Genomic DNA, 19,592 nt, shown 5'->3' on the forward strand with positions numbered 1-19,592 from the left:
AATGGCCGAGAGATCAATGAGTTGTTCTTTTCCTGTGTCTGAGGCTACTGGTCAGTTCCTCTTCTCTTCTTCAGGACAGACAGCACCTCTCAGCCACTGCAGACAGGGAACTGTGGCCAATCTCACCACAGGAATGGCAGGGACATTTTTGGTCCCTCCAGGCTTTCAGCCTCACTTTTTCTGCTGACTTGACCATGGAAATCATGTGTCCTCAATGGTGTAGTTAAAGCATAGTGCGGCCCTGGAAGCTAGGATTGCCCACCCAATTATGTACATTTTGAGTGAGAAATAAAACATAATTGTGAAATGTTATATTACCAAAGAGATCTTCAGATTCAGTGAAATGTTTAACAAAATGCAGATGATATTTTTCACAGAGCTAGAAAAAAGTCCTAAAATTCACATGAAAGCACAAAAGACCACAAGCAGATAAAGGATCTTACACAGAGCTGTGCTGGAGGAATCTCTGTATCTGCTTACATGCTACCACAGAGTCACAGTGAGGTATCTCTGTGTCTGCTCACATGCAGAGTCACAGTGAGGTATCTCTATCTGCTCACATGCTACCACAGAGTCACAGTGAGAAATCTCTCTATCTGCTCACACGCGACCACAGAGTCACAGTGAGGTATCTCTGTGTCTGTTCACGCGTGTGATCAGAGTCAGAGTGAGGTATCTCTATCTGCTCACACGCGACCACAGAGTCACAGTGAGGTATCTCTATCTGCTCACACGACCACAGAGTCCCAGTGAGGTATCTCTATCTGCTCACACGCGACCACAGAGTCACAGTGAGGTATCTCTATCTGCTCACACGACCACAGAGTCCCAGTGAGGTATCTCTATCTGCTCACACGCTACCATAGAGTCACAGTGAGGTATCTCTGTGTCTCCTCACACACGACCACAGAGTCCCAGTGAGGTATCTCTATCTGCTCACATGCGACCACAGAGTCACAGTGAGGTATCTCTGTGTCTCCTCACACGCGACCACAGAGTCACAGTGAGGTATCTCTATCTGCTCACACATGACCACAGAGTCACAGAGCGGTATCTCTGTATCTGCTCACACGCGACCACAGAGCCATGGTGGCAGGAGCAGCACAGGTACATGTCAGGCATATAGATCACAAGCTAGAACAGAGGACCTAGAAAAAAACCCTGTAGCCACAGCCACCTAAGTTTTGACAAAGGTGTCAGAAATGTACATTGGAGAGAAGACGGCTTCGTAGACAAGCGGAGTTAAAAAAATGAATACCCACGTGAAGACGAGTGAAGCTAGACTGGTCTCTAAGGCTGCACAAAACCAATACCAAGCTGATCAAAGACCTCAGTGCGGTACCCAAAGCTCTGAAACTGTTGGGGAGAGCATGTCAGGATTCAGGTATGCAAGTTCTTTCTGAAAAGGACCCTACTAACTCAGGGAATAATGACAAAAATTGGCAAATTGTATTGCATGACACTAAAAAGCTTCTGCACGGCAAAGGTAACGAGCAGCAGAGTGAAGAGAGCCACGGAGTGGGAGAGATTCTGTGAAATGTACACCTGACAGGAGATTGATATCCAGAAGCCATGAAGAACTCCAAAATTAGACACCAAAAAAGTTAATCAATAAATAGGCAAATGAATTGAGCAGAGAGTTCTCAAAGGAAAACACAAAATGACCAACCTATATACATATATAGAAATGGTCACTATCCTTAGCCATCAGGGAAGTGCAAATCCCAACTGCATTGGTACGGTCTCCAGTCACAAAGGATAGCATCAAGCAGAAGGCGTGGCGGCTCCTCAACAAACTAAAGTCATCTGCATTGAGGCGATGGCTCAGTAGTTAAGAGTATTTGCTGCTCTGCATAGGACCCAGGTTTGGTTCCCAGCACCCCTGTGGCAGTTTACAACAGTCTGTGACTCCAGCTCCAGGAGATCCAACGCCTCTTCTGGTCTCAATGCCCACCTCCACACTCATACATATACACATAAAATATAAAAATAATAAAATATTGTAAATGAAACAAAATAAATCTAAAGACAGACACAGCATATAACCCAGTTATCCTTGGGTATATCTGAGGGGATCTAAGTTAACATACCAGAGAGATACCTGTACGTCATGCTTATTGCTGCACTTTTCACAATAGCCAAGGTAAGGAACCAATCTAGATGCCCAGCAACAGATGACTGAATAACAAAAATGTGAACTATTATATATATGCACATATATGTATATATCTAAATATACATCCATAAGTAGTTGCCTTAGTTTGGGTTTCTATTGCTATGAAGAGACAAAATGACCTTGGCAACTCTTATAAAGGAAAGCATTTCACTGGAGCTGACTTACAGTTTCAGAGGTTCAGTCCATTATCATCATATAGCAGGACATGGTGCATGCAGGCAGACATGGATGGAGGCCCCAAAATGTGAGCCTATTTCCACTTTGTCTGAAGATCAGATAGTTTGAGGTTGTTCAAATTTGTTGACAACAACAACAATCAAAAGAACTTGGTTTTTTTGATATTAAGATGGCTCATACAGGTAGATTCACTCCATCCTGATAGACGGTCAAGATACACAAGCATACTTCTGCTCCTTCTTTTGTATTAGGAGTTTTAATCTGGGGAGTGGCTGCCTTCAAGATACTTGGTCTAGAGAGGCTTCACAGCCTAAACAACAGAATGCTAATGATTTGATGTCTCAAAGTGTTGAAACAATTAACTGTTTGAGTTGTCCTTTGTATCATGTTAAAGAAGTCTTTTGTTGCCTCCTTCCCCCTTTTATATAGAGTATAAAAGCATATGGAAAATTAAATGTGGGTGATGTCAGTATTCACTAGAACTCCCTCCCAGTACTATCCTATGTTTCTGTTATTTTACTCGCATCTTTGTATTCTTTACTAATTTTTCTGATCCCCATGCCCCTAGTAAGTGATATTTTTGTCAAGGTTGGTCCCCAACTAATTTTTCTGCTCCCCATTCCCCTGGTAAGTGGTATTTTTATCGAGGCTGGTCCCTGACACAGACGTGGTACTGGAGAAGATGTTGAAAGTTCTACATCTTGATCTGTAGGCAGCAGAAGGAAAGACAGTACTGGTCATGACTTGAGCACATATGTGACCTCAAAGCCCACTCCCACAGTGGCACACTTCCTCCAACAAGGCCATACCTACTCCAATAAGGTCACACCTCCTAGTAATGCTATTCTCTATGGGCCAATCATTCAAATGCATGAGTCTATGGGGGCCATACCTACCCAAACCACCACACTAGTGGACTTTTAGTCGGTCATAAAAAATTAAATGTCATTTTCAGGAAAATAGATTGAACTGAATTTTATCATGTTAAATAAGCCAGATTCAGACTTTTTTATGTGGAACACACACGCACATATATGCTTACATATGACATGGCAGAAGAACATTGACTACATAGGGGAAAGGAAAAGTCTAGAGAGGGTAACAGGAAGATAATGAAGGGAGCAAAAGAAAAACAATGTGTATAAATTTCACAATTTGTGTTTTTTTGATTGTTTTCTTTCAGTAGAAATAGAACTGAATTATTTTGTGACCTGCTCAACTTGTTCCAACATTCCTCTGTACAAGTGGTTTTCTATCTTGTGAGACCACATTGCCTGCGAAATTCAGACGGACTGCTTTTTCCCTTCCAATCTGCATGGTCTGGGTTCCTTTGTCTTGCCTTGCTGACCTGCCTGGAGTTGTTAGTGCCATACGAGCAGAAGCAGAGACAGGGGCTAGGGCAGAAACTGCCAGTCTGTTTCTAGAATGGACAAGGCCAGTAGCTTCTGTACCAGGCCGTCCTTTCTTCTACCTGATTCTGAGAATCCACCTAAGATAAGTTGCCTCCAGGAAACCCTAGACCCTGTTTGCCAAAATTGCTAATTCCAAAAGTCAAGCCATTCACCCTACCATGAGTGAGCTCACTGCTTGTGGGGCCTTGATTATTAAATCCTCTGTGACATCAGCTTCATTTGCTCAGAGCATCAGATCTAGGGACTGCATTTGCTCAAGAGCTCAGATCTAGGGACTGCACTCAGCCACAAGGATGGCTGTTTTTAGTACCCTACTATTCTGCCCTCCAGGTACCATACTACTCTGAAGCCTTAGTGATCAAAGCTAGGTCACCAGGTTATTTAAAGCTGCAAAAGATAAGCACATCTTGGAGAGTTGTTTCTTCTGCCTAGTTCAGAATTTTATTTTCCTATTATGATTTCTATCTTAGGATTTTGTTGCTGTGAAGAGTATTTATTATTAAAATATTGATTACATTAAATATTCATATATATTATAAAATGAAAGTATTATGTACTTTTAACATTTTATGCCAGGTTTATTTATACATACATGTATTTAATTATTAGTAATACTCATCTATATTTTAGTACATTATCACTAAAATGTATTTTATTGTATTAAAGTTATGATACTAAAAACCCTAAATTTTTATCTGAAATTCAACTAGATATCATGTACATTTAAAAACTTACACCTGGCCGGGCGGTGATGGCGCACACCTTTAATCCCAGCACTCGGGAGGCAGAGGCAGGCGGATCTCTGGGAGTTCGAGGCCAGCCTGGTCTACAAGAGCTAGTTCCGGGAAAAGGCACCAAAGCTACAGAGAAACCCTGTCTCGAAAAAAAAACAAAAAAAAAAAACTTACACCTGGCTACTTTGCTCCCTCACATATTCACATGCAGGGCACAGATAACAACCTGGAAGATTTGTGGAGTCAGAGAACAAGGAATGCCTGGGGTCTGAAGTCAGGCTGCCCACATCACCTCAGGTCTACCAGATACCCAGGAGACACGGGACAGCTTCGACGGACTCATCCCCGTGGAGGGAGGCATAGCGTTAGATGATAGATGATGGCAACTCTTATAAAGAAAACAGTGAATTTAGTGGCTTCCAGTTTTAGAGGTTCAGTCCATTATCATTATGGCAGGGAGCGTGGTGGCACACAGGCAGATGTGGCGCTGGAGTAGTAGCCAAGAGTCCTACATCTTGCAGGCAACAGGAGTGGACTGTGTCACTGGGCGGTATCCTGAGCATAGGAAACCTCAAAGCCCCGCCCCCACAGTGACACACCTCCTCCAACTAGACCATACTCACTCCAACAAAGCCACACCTAATAGTGCCACTCCCTAGGATCTCTGGGGAGTGGAGCAGGGGAACAATTACATTCAAACTACCACAGTGTTATTCTGAAAAATCTTAAGTTCATTCAAACAATGGAGTAGTACAATGGACCCAATATATATTTCATTTAGAATCAGCTACTAACATTTTTTCCCTCAGAACCATTTGAGTGTAGGTTGCAGACACTTTTGACACAGCACTCTTAAATATTTTGGCATATGTCTCCCAAGAACAAGAAAATTAAGATTGAGGGACTGGAGGGATGGCACAGCAGTCAAGAGCACTTGCCAATCCTGCATAGGGCATAGGTTTAGTTCCCAGCAGCCGAATGATGGCTCAACTGTGAGAGCCAGGGATCTGATGTTCTCTTCTGGCCTCTGCATGTGCTACACATGTAACCATGCAGGCAAGCAAACATGCACATTAAATTAAGTAATAAAACCTTTTTAAAAAGAAAATTAATGTTGATTCAATAATAATTACTTAATAATATTAATTCATGTAGAAGGCCATGGTGTCACTCAGTGAGTGGTAGAATGCTCTCAGTGTGTGGGAGGCCCTTGTGTTAATTCCAGTTGCAATAATTCAAAAAACTCCAGGATATTGCATTGTATATAAACTTCCCAAGGGGCTGGGAAGACAGCTGAGTAGATGAGAGCACAGACTGCCCTTCCAGAGGACTCAGAGTTCATTCCCAACACCGACTTTGGGCAGATCCAATGCCCTCTTCTGATCTCTTGTGGCACTGCATTCACAGGCACCCCCCCCCCCCACACACACACAATTAAAAACAAACTGAAAAAGCATGGGATAAAACCGGACTCTCTGAACATGGCGGACAATGAGAGCTGACGAGAGGCCAAGGACAATGGCACCGGGTTTTGATCCTACTTCAGGTTCTGGCTTTGTGGGAGCCTAGACAGTTTGGATGTTCAACTTCCTAGATCTGGATGGAGGGGGGAGGACCTTGGACTTTCCATGTGGCAGGGAACCCTGACTGCTCCTGGGACTGGAGAGGGAGGAGAAGAGGAGTGGGGGGAGGGGGAGAGGGGCGGGAGAAGGGGGAGGGAAATGGGAGGCGGGGAGGAGGCGGAAAATTTTTTTTTTCAATAAAAAAAAAAAGAAAAAAAAACAAATCTATTGGGGCTGTTTTATTTCTTCATTTTGTTTTTGTTTGTTTGTTTTAGGCTTTCTTTCCACTCCAGTACATTCAGTCTCCTAGGAATGCAATACTCCACAGCAGCTTGCTGAGGGGCCGGGAACCACACTGTTTCTCCCAGCATCTTCAAAGCTTGGTCATTAGGTAAAGGTAGTGACCAGCAGGTCTCCTCATTATAATACAGCTTTTACTGATAAATAGTAAGACATCTGTCAAAACTAGAAGACTGGCCTGCTTGTTAACCTTCCATCTAGTGGCTTTAATATCTTTTGATGATTTGGGTTCACTTCATTAAATTTTACTGATGATGGAAGAATGGCAGTTTTAATGAAAAAAATCTTAATTTTTTTTTGCATTGACCAGCTGGTATTTTTATTTATAAAGAAAAGATTTTTGGCCACTGAGATGGCTCAGCAGGTAAAGGCACTTCGCCAAGCATAATAACCTGCTCTCAATCCCTGGGACCCACAGGGCAGAGTGAGAAAACTGACTTCCACAGTTGTTCCCCGACTTAAATATCTGCTGTGGCATGTGCACGCCCATTCTCACAAATATGTGCAATTTTTAAAAGGGAAAGTTGGCATCCCCTTAACATCTTATTTCTGCTTTTCCTTCTTTAGACTGGAATAATGGAGCTGATGAGATGCCTCAACTGATTCAAATGCTTGGCTGACAATCTGAATTTGATCCCTAGAACCCAGGGTGGAAGGAGACAACCAACTCACAAAAGTTGTCCTGGCCTCCACATGTGCACAGTGGTACACGAGCCCCCTCTACGTCATATGTGTGCATGCACATTGCCTTAGAGTTTCCATTGCTGCAACCGAACACCATGACCAAAAAGCAAGTTGGGAAGAAAAGGGTTTATTTGGCTTATACTTTAGCATTGCTGTTCACCACTGAAGGAAGTCAGGACAGGAACTCTAACAGAGTAGGATCCTGGAGGCAGGAGCTGACGCCGTGGAGGGATGCTGCTTCTATGGCTTGTTCAACCCAACTTCTTATAGAACCAAGACAAGCAGCCATGGGATGGCACCACCTACCATGGGCTGGGTCTCCACCATTGATCACTAATGAGAAAATGCCTTACAACTGGATCCCATCGAGGCATTTCCTCAGCTGAGCCTCCTTCCTCTGACGACTCTAGTCTGTGTCAAGTTGATACACAAAACCAGCCAGTTGCACACAAACATACATAAATAAAATTTAAAACTGGACTGATGGATTTAAAGAATATTAAATGCATTATAAGTTGTTATTTTTATTATTCATTTAAAAAATATTTTTATGTGTATATACATGTGCCTGCATTAGTTTATGGGCACCATTTTTATGCAGGAACTCATGGAGGCCAGAAGATGTTGGATCTCCCAGAACTGGAGGTAAAGGCATTATGAGCTGCTCTGCTGGTGTTGGGACCTGTACCTGGGTCCTCATTAAGAACAGTAAATGCTCTAAATTGTTAGGTCCTCTCTCTAGCCCCCTTTACTCTTACTCTTGATGTTCATATTGGCCCAGATTTGACCAGTGGGAACTAGGCCCTCTTTCCTAGTAGGGCACATGACTAGATGGAAGGAAACTGGGGTTCTGTTAAAGGGAGAGGGATAAGTATACGGCAGCCACTAGGAAGTGCCACACTTCCTCCAGAGCTTCGGTTTCCTAGGTCGTAGGTTGGATCCTAGCATTGCGACTTTTCAAATTCAATTGATCGGTCATGGATTAATATGAACATCATGAAATCATTCTGCCACGTCCGTTTCTCTTCACTCCTATCACATTGCCTTTATTTAAATGCTGTCTTGAGCTGGGGTGTAGCTCATGGCAGAGTGCTTGCCTAGCAGCGAGGCCCTTGGTTTGATCCCAGCACCGGTAGAAACAATCATCTTACTTTTGATTTATATACAGTATTTTTACCTGCTCGCTGCTCAGTTATCCAGGAAATGGGGATATAGAAGCTAGTGGGGTATCTGGTGGTTTCCCTGTGCTGTTGTTGTTCAGTGCACACCATCAATGGAAGACTTGTGGAACCCCAAAGGTCCTCCAGGATTTCTCACCACGGTGATGAGGGCACAGTCTCAGGCTTTCCCTGGCTCTGACCCATTTTTTTCTGATTTTTTTTTTTTTTTTTTTTTTTTGGTGGGGTGGCAGGAGCTCTTTGTAATAATCACTCCATCATCAGACGTAGAATTTCCTGAACAGATAATCCACTTGGGTCTTCTATGAGACTCTGAAAATATCTAGGGCATGTAATGGATACTTGAGGTCTCTCCCCTAAATTTTGTTTACTGACCATTGAGGTTATCCCTAATGCTATGGGTGTGGGACATTGATGAGTCACAGATTTCCCCTTCTCTAGGGAACTATCCTGAGCTGCCAATGGCTGGCAGACTGACGTAACATGGTCAAAACTGGTAACTTGCTTCAACCTGGTCCCATGAGGGCTCTGAAGTACAAGTTTCATCAGAATTGTGCCCAGGTTTGATGACCACAGCACTCCCACACAAGTTTATTGAGGTACAAATAACAAAATTAGGTATATTTCAGGTATAAAACATGGCTTGACGAATGGTGACAGGATGATCACAATCAAGGTGGTTAATCTGGCTCCTGGTTACCACTGTGTATGTAGTAATGATCAAATTTTAATCATATGATAGCATTTTTAAAATATTTTTATGTGTATGGTTGTTTTGCCTACATGCGTGTCTGTGTGTGCACCATGCGTGTGCAGTGCTTGAGAAGGCATACCTTTAATCCCAGCATTCAGAACACCAGTTTGAGCCCCAGCATGGTCTGCATAGTAAGTTCTAGGTCAGCCAGGACTACATGGTAAGATCCTGTTTCAAACAACAACAGAAAACAACCCAATTACATATATTTAATTAACAAAGATAATATATACTCAAGATGTATAGGGTTATAATCTGATGTATTAACAAGCTGTATAACGCTTATTACAGTTGAATTAGTCAATGTTATTTACAACTCAAGCTGTACACTAGGTCCCCAGGTTTTTTAATCTTATAACTAAGTTATATCCTCAGATCAATAACCCCCTATTCACCTCAGACTGAACAATCTATGAGTTACTGACACTTGCTCCCTTGTTGTGACTATTCTGGACAGTTGTTGAAATAACACAGGTTGAAGAATACCAGGCTAACTCCAAGATAAACCAATTATGTTTTTCTTTATTATAAGGGCAAACTCATGTGATGGAGGAAGGTCATTGGCTAATAAAGAAACTGCCTTGGCCCATTTGATTGGCCAGCCTTTAGGTGGGTGGAGTAAACAGAATAGAATGCTGGGAGGAAGAGGAAGTGAGCTCAGATGCAGGGCAGCTCCTCTCAGAGCCAGAAGCGATGAAGCAAGCCACCAGGTCAGACATGCTGAATCTTTCCTGGTAAGACTGATACTACACAGATTATTAGAGATGGGTTGATCGGGATATGAGAATTAGCCAGTAAGGGCTAGAGCTAATGGGCCAAGCAGTGTTTAAAAGAATACAGTTTGTGTGTCGTTATTTTGGGGCATAAGCTAGCCAGGCAGCCATGAGCTGGGCTGTGGGAAGAGGCCCGCAGCTCCCCACTACACTCATGAAACAGGAACAAGAAGTCTAAGCTCAGCTATGTAGCATGGGACCCAAAAAGAGAGGGAGAGAACCCTGGGCCACCCAGCATTTTTCTCTGGGTACCCAAAAGGTCATGCCTTAACATGGTCCCACCTCTTAAAGATCATTGGCTGACAGAGATTCCCCATAACCTTTCTCTTTTATCTAATAAGAGAGTTTCAAACCCAATACAAAACTGTATACAATAGGAACAGATATCAAGTATAAAATTACAACCAACATAAACAATATTAATTAAGGAACATATGATAAATGTTTTAATAAACATTCTATTCTAAAGAGTCTAAGTCTAGCATTGGAAATGGCTTGGCTAAATCATAAGAGGAAGATGACTATGAATATCTAATCTTCAACCCCATCAAAGGCCTGAGAAGGGAGAAATATTACTTGAGTAGGCAAAAAGTGCAATCAAACAGCTTCCAAAGTGTGTAGTATATGACAGAGACTACTGGCTACCTGAGCAATCACCCAAAATCTCATTTGCAGTGTTGAAGCAACCAACTTTGGCTAAGGCCTAGTGTAACTGAGAGACCATTTTCAGAGGCATGAAAATTTTTAGAACCATCTTACCTGTCTTGGCAAGGTTTGACAGTCGTGTGTGTGTGTGTGTGTGTGTGTGTGTGTGTGTGTCCTGATTATCCAATCCGGACACCAAGTGCTTTGTCAGTGGTCAAGGCATGGGCAGTTCCTTGTCCAAAGGCCAATTGTGCCAAGAAGAAAACAAACTCGAAGTGGAATGTCTTTGGTGCTCAACATTCTCTTGGGAATAGATTGATACTGTCAGGAGCAATCATGTCTCACGTCAACAGAACCCTAAGTTATTTAAATGTCATATTCTACAAATCCTTGAAGTGATCAAAGATTACCTATCTAGGCAGAATACAATCTCTATGTATTTAAAGAACCTAATTAATCTTACTATATATAAAAAACAAACATGAATAACTATTGATCTATAATACTTAATACCTGTATAACTTAAAAACTAAGATTTTATATCATAATATTAAATAATCTGCAAACAACTGTGCAGTAAATGAGGAAATGACCTCAAAATATAAACAATGTATAAGTATCTTGATCAGAGGTAGGACTATATAATGCAATATGAAAATATATCCTAAAAAATTGTATCAATATACAAAATGTCTTAAACAGAGGTAGAAACATGCATGCAAACAATCTGACTAAATATCTTTGCATAGGTGTACAAATATTATAAACAGAAATAACAAATATAATTTGAACTTGTAAAAAATATAATTTGAACATGTAAAAAAAAATAGAATTACTTTTTTTTCTTGGTTTTTGAATCCTGTCCCAAGCATTCAAAGTTGCTGTGCTACATAGGACAAGGTGTGTTTCTTGTAAAGAGCCTGGCCCTGAGGATCAGAGTAATGTTTCTTGACAAGTATTTGATCTTGGGAAATTTTAAGTCCTTTTGGGTTTATTTTGTTTGCTTGTTTGTTTTAAAATTTTTGCTTCTTCTCTCCATTTACACCTTTTAAAAAGCTGTGGTCCATTTTTCAGGACAACTGAGATTAATTGAAGCCAATCTTGTGGGGTTGTCTTATTGCTTGAAACCCATGTTTTGACCATTTCTCTAATGAAGGGTGAATTATGCCATAATTAACTATTGTTTGTTTAATTTTTTTAGATCAACCATACATATGGTTTTTAATGTATATTCTTTGGCTACTTTAGGGTACTTGGTGCCAGATGGTCTTTCCGAGGAGATAACTATTTACTGGATAGATAATTAGAACTTTGGGTAAGTTATCCTAGAGTTTGGTACATAGTGGTGAGGCTAAATATTATCTTTGTACCTTTTGTCCCTGATCATTAAATTTGATAAATTTCTCAATCCTTTTTAAAATCTTTTTACCACTGCCTTTTGTAAAGTCTAGATCTCCTGTCGGGTGTTTTGTTTTAATTCCCACATTGAGGATTCCAAGGTATGAAGTCTGCCCAGTAAGGATAATGTCTCATCCTTGGAAGGTGCTGTGGGAGCACATTCCGCTCCTTCAGCCAATAGCCTTTAAGATACCCGCTCACTAGGGCATGGTCTCTTATACTGTAAATGCAGCTGTAAGCATGCACTCACTTTCTTGCTTCTGGCTCTCTTTTCTGGCTGCAGGTTCTGGCCATGGAACCACCACCAGAGATAGACACCAGAACTTTAGCCGGTAAGCCACTGCCATGTGGTGATATACAGAATAATAGAGATGGATTAGTTTAGGATATGAGTTTAGCCAGAAATGCACTTAAGCTATTGGCCAAACAATATTCCAAATAATATGGTTTTATGAGTGGTTATTCGTGGCTTGGTAGCCAGGATGAACAAGCAATTCCAACCCTTCCCCCAACAGGTGCCCCCCACACTCTACATTTAAAAAGTATGAGTAACTTCTATACCATTTCTCATAGTGGTGTACCAATGTATATTTCCACCAGCTGTGTGCAAGGGTTCCCTTTCCTCAAGTTTTTGTCAATAGCTGTTACCACTTGCCTTTTTGATAGTGGTCGTCCTACCCAACAGTGGTGAACGATTGTGGTTTTGATCTACATTTCTGTGGTGACTGGTGATGCTGAACATTTTTTCATGTATTTAGTTGCGAGTTGTATGATATGAGGGAAAAGTCTGTTTTAGTACTTTGCACATTTTAAAATTGGGTTATCTTTTATTAGTTTTGAGTTAATATCTTAGATATTTATTATTATTATTTTGGTTTTTTTGAGACAGGGTTTTTCTGTGTGGCTGTCTGGCTGTCCTGAAACTCACTCTGTAGGCCAGTCACAGAGATACACCTGCCTCTGCCTCTGCCTCCCAAGTGCTGGGATTAAAGGCATATGTCACCACTGCCTGGCATATCTTGGATATTATTAAGCTTTTATTATAATTTATATGGCTGGCAAATACTTTTTTCTTTAGGTTGCATTTTCACTTTCTTAGTTGCTTCCTTTGCTATGCGAAACTTTTGAATTCTTAAATTACATTTAGCTCTGTGTGTGTGTGTCTGTGTGTGTGGTGTGGGAGGTCCTTCTGTCTATGTGTTGCTCTTATTGGTTAATGAATAAAGAACTGCTTTGAGCAGGGAAGAACAGAACTAGGCAGGGAAAAGCTAGGCTGTATGCAGGGGGGAAAGGGCGAAGTCAGGGAGCCACCATGGAGTCATGGGAGATAGATGTGCTGAAACTTTGCTGGTAGGCCACGACCTCGTGGTGATGCACAGATTAATAGAAATGGGTTAAATTAAGATGTAAGAGTTAGCCAATAAGAAGTTAGATCCAATGGGCCAAGCAGTAATTTAATTAATACAGTTTGTATGTGATTATTTCGGGTCTAAGCTAGCCGGGCATGTGTGTGTGTGTGTGTGTGTGTGAGCGCGCGCACACGCGTGCACGCAGTTGTTGTGGGAACAGTTATCTTGATCTACCATGCAGGTCCCAGGGATCAAACTCAGGTTGCCATCACTGGCAGCAAGGACCTTTACCTGTGGGATTATTTTAACAGCTGTGGAAAGCTTTTCTGTTTGTTAAAAAAATATTTTTATATTATATTATTTTATGTGTATAAATATTTTGCCTGTTCTCACAGAAGTCAGAAGAGGGCATCAGATCCTCTGAAGCTGGACATACAGATGGTTGTGAGCCACTATAAGGGTCCTGGGAATTGAACTCAGGTCCTCTGTATGAGCGATCAGTACTCTGAAACACTGAACCATCTCTCATTAATATAGTCTTATTTGGTATGTTTGCCTTTGTTGACTGTGATTTTTGGAATCACAGCTAAAAGGTTAGTGTTAATATCAATAGTAAGGAGCTTTTCTTCTACACTTACATACCTTATGCTTAGGGGTATTTCAGGTTCAGATCTTACATTTAAGTTTTTAACCTATTTGTATTTTATTTTTGTGCACAGCACAAGAAAGGATCCAATTGCATTTTCTGAATGTGAAAAAGCTGTTTTCCCAACATCATTTATTAAAGACTTCTATTTTCCCACTGTACTACTATAATTAGTTTATTTCTAGGCTTTAGTCTATGTGTTGTGTTATTTTGATTACATTAGCTTTGCAATGTGTTTGAAACCAGGGAGTATGATGTCTATCTTTGCTCACTATATATGATACTATATATCATCTACAATGTCCTCTATCAATATCAGTTTTTGTTAATCCTAGTAAGCGAGAGTAAAAATCATTACCCAAATGCTTTTAGTGAAATTAAGCAAGGGTTATTTTCTGTCAGAAAAGGTTGTCTCTCTAAAGCAGCATTAGAAAGAACAGCCTGAACACAGGAGAAAGTGGGTTTTATATTAGCCTCAAAGCTATAAGGTTAGGGGCTTTTCAGGGAGGAGGACTCCATACAGAGGTGCTTGTTTTTTTGTTTGTTTTGTTTTTTTTTTTTGCTCTAGTTTTTGCTCAAGTAATCCACAAACTAAAGGTGTGCCTCGGCGGGAGGTGGGCTTGGATTATCTCCACGGTGAGCACTCACCCACCTCTACCCCCTATCTCCCCTCCCTCTGAGAGAGCATCTCTTCAATCCCAGAGGACCAGAAGGAAGGGTCTGGTTTCTGTTTCTGACTTTGGGTTGGGGTCTTGATCTCATGGGTCTAACTCCAACTGTTAGTTCCAAAGATGTGAGGAAAGAGACCACTAACCCAAATCATCATGGCCAAATTAAAGCAAGCAATTAATTAAAGCAAACTTTTTTATTTGTGGTCAGAGACTGTTCCCCCTAAGGCAGGGTTCTTGGACATAGGAAAGATAAAGATTTTATATCTCAGGAGTAGGGCATTTCCAAATGGGATGTTGGGCAGGTAAGTAGGCAGAGTTATAGAAGCAGAACATAACAAGTTGGTCATAACAACCTCTCGTGAAACAAAGACATGATTGCAAGGTGACCCTAACAAAGAGGTCATAACAAAAGTTGACTTAAAACTTATAACATAGGGTTAATAATTGAAATTTTATAAACAGGCTGTAAAACTCGACACAAAAACAGCACCACCAGTCAAAACAAAAACAAAGATCTAATCCGTCAATGTCTGCAATTCTGGAAAGTCTCCAAATTAACTAATCGTGTTTTTTAAACCCTGTAGTTCAGCTTCTGGCTAACTGTTCTTGATAACTGAAATGTCAATCTAAAACATGGTTTTTATGCTCAAAAGCTCCCTCTGAGAAAGGCTTAGCAGAGACTGACTTAAGAATGCATGTCTATCCTTATCTTTGCTAACTTTGTTAAGTTTTACCTATTTTAATAAACTGAATCATACAAGAAATTGATATTCTTCAATGGTGCACTATAAAAAGACCATGAAAATAAAGTTGTTAGTATCCCTATGGACTGTATTTATTATTTAAAGTTTTATTTTGGTAAGTTTTATTTAGCCTCCTAGATATGTTTTCAAGTTTAAACCTAAAACAAGTAACTAAAAACAAGTAAAGTTTATTTAAAATCAGTTGTACTTAATAGTTGATGCTCAAAACTTTTCTGATACCTGCTGAATATGACATTTAAAATGTCTAAAGGGAAATTTCCCTATGATAGACAGAAATTCCAGCTCTTAGCAGTGACCATAGGTTCTTCAAAATAGAAGATGGGGCACTGACAACTCCCCCTGAATTATGGTGACATTATTCACTGGGAAAAAAAGTCCCTACTGCCAGGGCTCTGCCCACATTGTGGACACTGTTGGGTTGACTGCCCTGCTCTGCCTCATCACAGTACATCAGATTTCCCAGGATCCTCCTCCACAGGAAAATCTCTCAGACGTCCTGGGTCTGACAGTCAGAGGCCCCTGATATCCTGTGCAGCAGCTGAAGATATAATGCTGTCCTATGTGACAGTCAGAGACTGACTTCTTCTGCCCGTCAACAAAGCCACAAGACCATGGAAATCTAGGGTAACCCGTGAGGTAGTAGTAAGTCTCTGTCATTTTAGTTGATATATAGGCCATTTGGATTATACTTCCTACTACAATTTATCCTTCTCAGATTTCTGATAGTGTTGACAGCTAACTATAGCTTTATCAGTTTAATAACAGCTGCCTTGTCGATGCATTTCATACATAAAAAACCAAGTTTGTTTTCTAGAACTATTAGGTCACATGATGGAAAAGGCAAACTCACAGGTTTGCTTACTAATAGGATTCATATTAAAAGATAAACAAAATTTCTGGTATAACTTTTACTATTTAAAGGAACTTGCTTTGCAAAAACCGCTTTCAGTAATCAACCATCTATGTATGGCTAATAGTAAATAAATACATAAAAAGTTTAAGTTTTATACAAATTATAGAAGTCTTAAATAATTTAAATTATAAATGTCCAAATATAAAAACGTATTATGAGGCTTTAAAATGATTTAAGGTTTCTAAATACAAGGTACTCTATGCTATTTCTATACTAAAATTTCAAAAATTCAAAGTTTTAACATTAATCAATTAAGTTCTGATAAACTGTTAAAGCACTGACTACTATTATCAGTCACAAGCTCATGATTTTAAATTTCCTCTGATTGTCTTCCAAGTATAGATTTAAAGATGCCTATCATCATGCTAAGAACTTCTGTCATATTTACACACACACACAGACACACACATATATATTCAGCCTTCTGGACAGAAAGAAAAAGGTGCTCACTGTTTAACTCAAAGCCATAGTTTTTGTGATGGTTCAAAGGCATGAGTCTACTCCAGCTGTTTTACAGACTCTTGTTAGTTGCTTTTTCTACAATGTGGATTTCAGAACTGATTACAAACCATGATAATGTAAGCTTCAGGGAGTTGAGAAGGTCATAAGATTTAGATCCACCTCTCACAGGTCAAACGGACTCCAGATTTGTACTCCTTTCATTCAACAGCCTCAGCCTCCCTGCCTATTGCCTATTCCTGGGGAAGAAGCTCCAAATATAAAAGTTTCCTTTGCATACCTCAACTTTAACTGCTGTCCCTTGTTTATATCGTCTTGGCAGAGCTCCACTTGGCTGTTTGACACAATCACTCCAAAGGTGACACACATCACATCAGTCCCCCAGGTAGACCTACAAAATTGGAAAGCTCTGAACTTGCTGAAAACTGATGTAAACCAGTACAGACAATATGATTGCTTCCTGTCTCTTCAGAGGGGTCGGCAAACCAGATGCTTCTAATGAAGACCCCGTTGCCCTAATCCCCTCTCAGTCTTTGACTAACATTCCAACCTTCCTGGCACTGATAGCTGCATCATAATTTCTACAATAAGTAGTTACAAAAGAGAACAGATATCCCCTTATCCTCAACAAAAGCCTGGACTATTAGATCAAAAGGAAACTCCTATGTTCCCTGTAAGTGGCCTGACATGATCCATGAAGACGGTTTGCTACTCTCTTGACTCAGAAACCCCTAAAAATCATACAAATCAGGAGGTTCAAATCTTTGTGTTCATTTTAAGAACACCCGTGACACTGCTCAGGTCATCAGGGATATGTGTATCTAAAGATCCACCAAGTATCTGAAAGACGTCCTCCTAGAGAAGCAGTGTGTGCCATTCTGGCAGTAATGTTCATGGAGTCAGAAGCAATGTGTACTGTTCTGGGGGGTGTGATGGTGGTGCGATGGTGGAGCTGATATGTGTCCAGGTCAGAGGGTGGGGCTGAGCACAGGATCAGTGGCCAAAAAGAGTGCTGAATTTTTGCTGCACAGGCTTTAAAATGCAGAGAGTAATACTGAACTTAAGCCTTTGATGTAGGTTCTCTAGTCATTGAACACGTCCAGGTGAACAAAGCACCAAAAATGTGATGACAAACTTATAGAGCTCCTGGCCGGATTAACCCATACATGTTCTCCTTCCTCTGCCTCATCAAGATGATACTTACTGAAAAGGAACAAATTGTTCCAAAGCCAGGAGAGGAGATTGTACAGAAGAAAAAGATATAGCAGAAGAAACAAAAACTAATGGCGCAAGAATAGATTCAGCTTTAAAATATATATATATATATATATATATATATATATATATATATATACAGGTTGAAAGGTTTTTATGACCAGATAAACCTCTCTGCCAATACAATAATCCAAATCAGACCAAATTAGAAAAAGCCCAGGTTTAATGAATGCCAGGGCTCCTGGGTAACCTTCCAGCATGCCCCCCACCCCCCCAGGAAGACCAGGAAAGACCACATGTTTGCTCTCTGGGGCTCAGTTTAAATAGCCCGTGGGAGTGGTCTTGACCCTCCCTGGGGAAGGGTCACCAGTTGGCTGGCTTTCTCCGAGGTGGAGTCTGGACTGAGGCAATTCCCAGGGGAGGGGACTGGCTTGGAAAGGAAAGGTTCACCCAAACTATCCCGCCTCCTTGGGTATAGGGATGCCCAGGAGACGGGGTGAAGCCTGGACCCAAACACAGGTCAAAGTTAAAACAAAACAAACAAACAAAAAAAGGAAACTCCCTGGCAGAGGGGACAAGATGGCTATCAAAAGTACCTATTGACATACCAAGATTATATGGCCTTAAAAAATTTGTTCTTTATATTAGTTAAACAGGTATAATTTATAAACAGACCATTCATCTTTTGACGCATTAAAAATTTTATTCCCCCAAATAAAAAATGCTAAGACCCTAGGAATGATTTGACAGGGACACAGAGACAAGAGGGGAATGATGAACCAGCCTGCCTCTAATTAGGCTTGAAAGTTAATTTATAATAAAGACAAACTAGGTTAATTCCTATTAATGATTTAATCTCTGTTTTCCAAGGATTGGGGAATGCCCCACCTGAAACTTAACTACAAATGGTTCTGTACTGCCTGTGCCAGGAAACAGCAGCTTCGCTTTTGTTTCCAAAGGTTCTAATGACAACCTGTTGTTATTATCGCCTTGCAACCATGTCTTTGTTTCAAAAGAGGCTGTTATGATCAACTTATGTTCTACTTTTATAGCCCCAACTAATTTGCCTGCTCAACCCCCATTTGGAAACTCCCTACCCCTGAGCTATAAAATCCTTATCTCCCCTCCTTCCAAACTTGACTTCTTGAACCCCTTGGGGGAAAGTATGTGTACAAGAATAAAAAAAGTTTGCTTTAATTAATTGCTTGCTTTAATTAATTTGTCCCTGACGATTTGTGTCAGTGGTCTTTCTCTCTGAATCTTTTAACAGCTGGTCCATAGTATAGTTTTCCCCAGGCTTTCTCATGACAAACTACACTCACCTTTAGGCCTCAAAATCTCCCTGAATGGGGTTACCATGATTTATTAATTTGTCTTACGGTATTACAGTGCAATACACTAAATTCACTTACTCACGTTTGGAATTTTTTTTTTTTTTTAAAGACCTAAGCCTAGAAAGACTAAGGCGGGAATGGAGTGCGGATTGGGAATGGGTTTGCTCAGTGCTTGGTAACTGAATACCTCTTAACCTGAACACAGACAATAGCCAGTTGCCTTAGTATCCTTGCTAGTTTCTTCTCAGAACACGACCGATGCTTTACTTCTGGGATAACATTTATAAGAAACTTTGACCTTGCCTCATTATCTGTTAGACCCTCCATCCATTTCCCCCAGGGTCTGAGAACCACGCCCCCAGCCACTTACGGCGCCAGAATACCAGACTACAACTCCCACAATACAACGCGCGCCAACAGCAGCAGCCAATAGAACTCGGTGTTGCTG

At 40.7% G+C, this 19,592-nt stretch overlaps 1 pseudogene; it reads left to right on the forward strand.

The window, feature by feature from the left end:
- Positions 1-14,750: 14,750 nt before the first annotated feature.
- On the forward strand, positions 14,751-19,577 carry LOC130872805 (60S ribosomal protein L17-like; annotated as a pseudogene).
- Positions 19,578-19,592: the final 15 nt, after the last annotated feature.

This window comes from Chionomys nivalis, chromosome 1 (assembly GCF_950005125.1).
Source record: "Chionomys nivalis chromosome 1, mChiNiv1.1, whole genome shotgun sequence".
Taxonomy (NCBI): Eukaryota; Metazoa; Chordata; class Mammalia; order Rodentia; family Cricetidae; genus Chionomys; species Chionomys nivalis.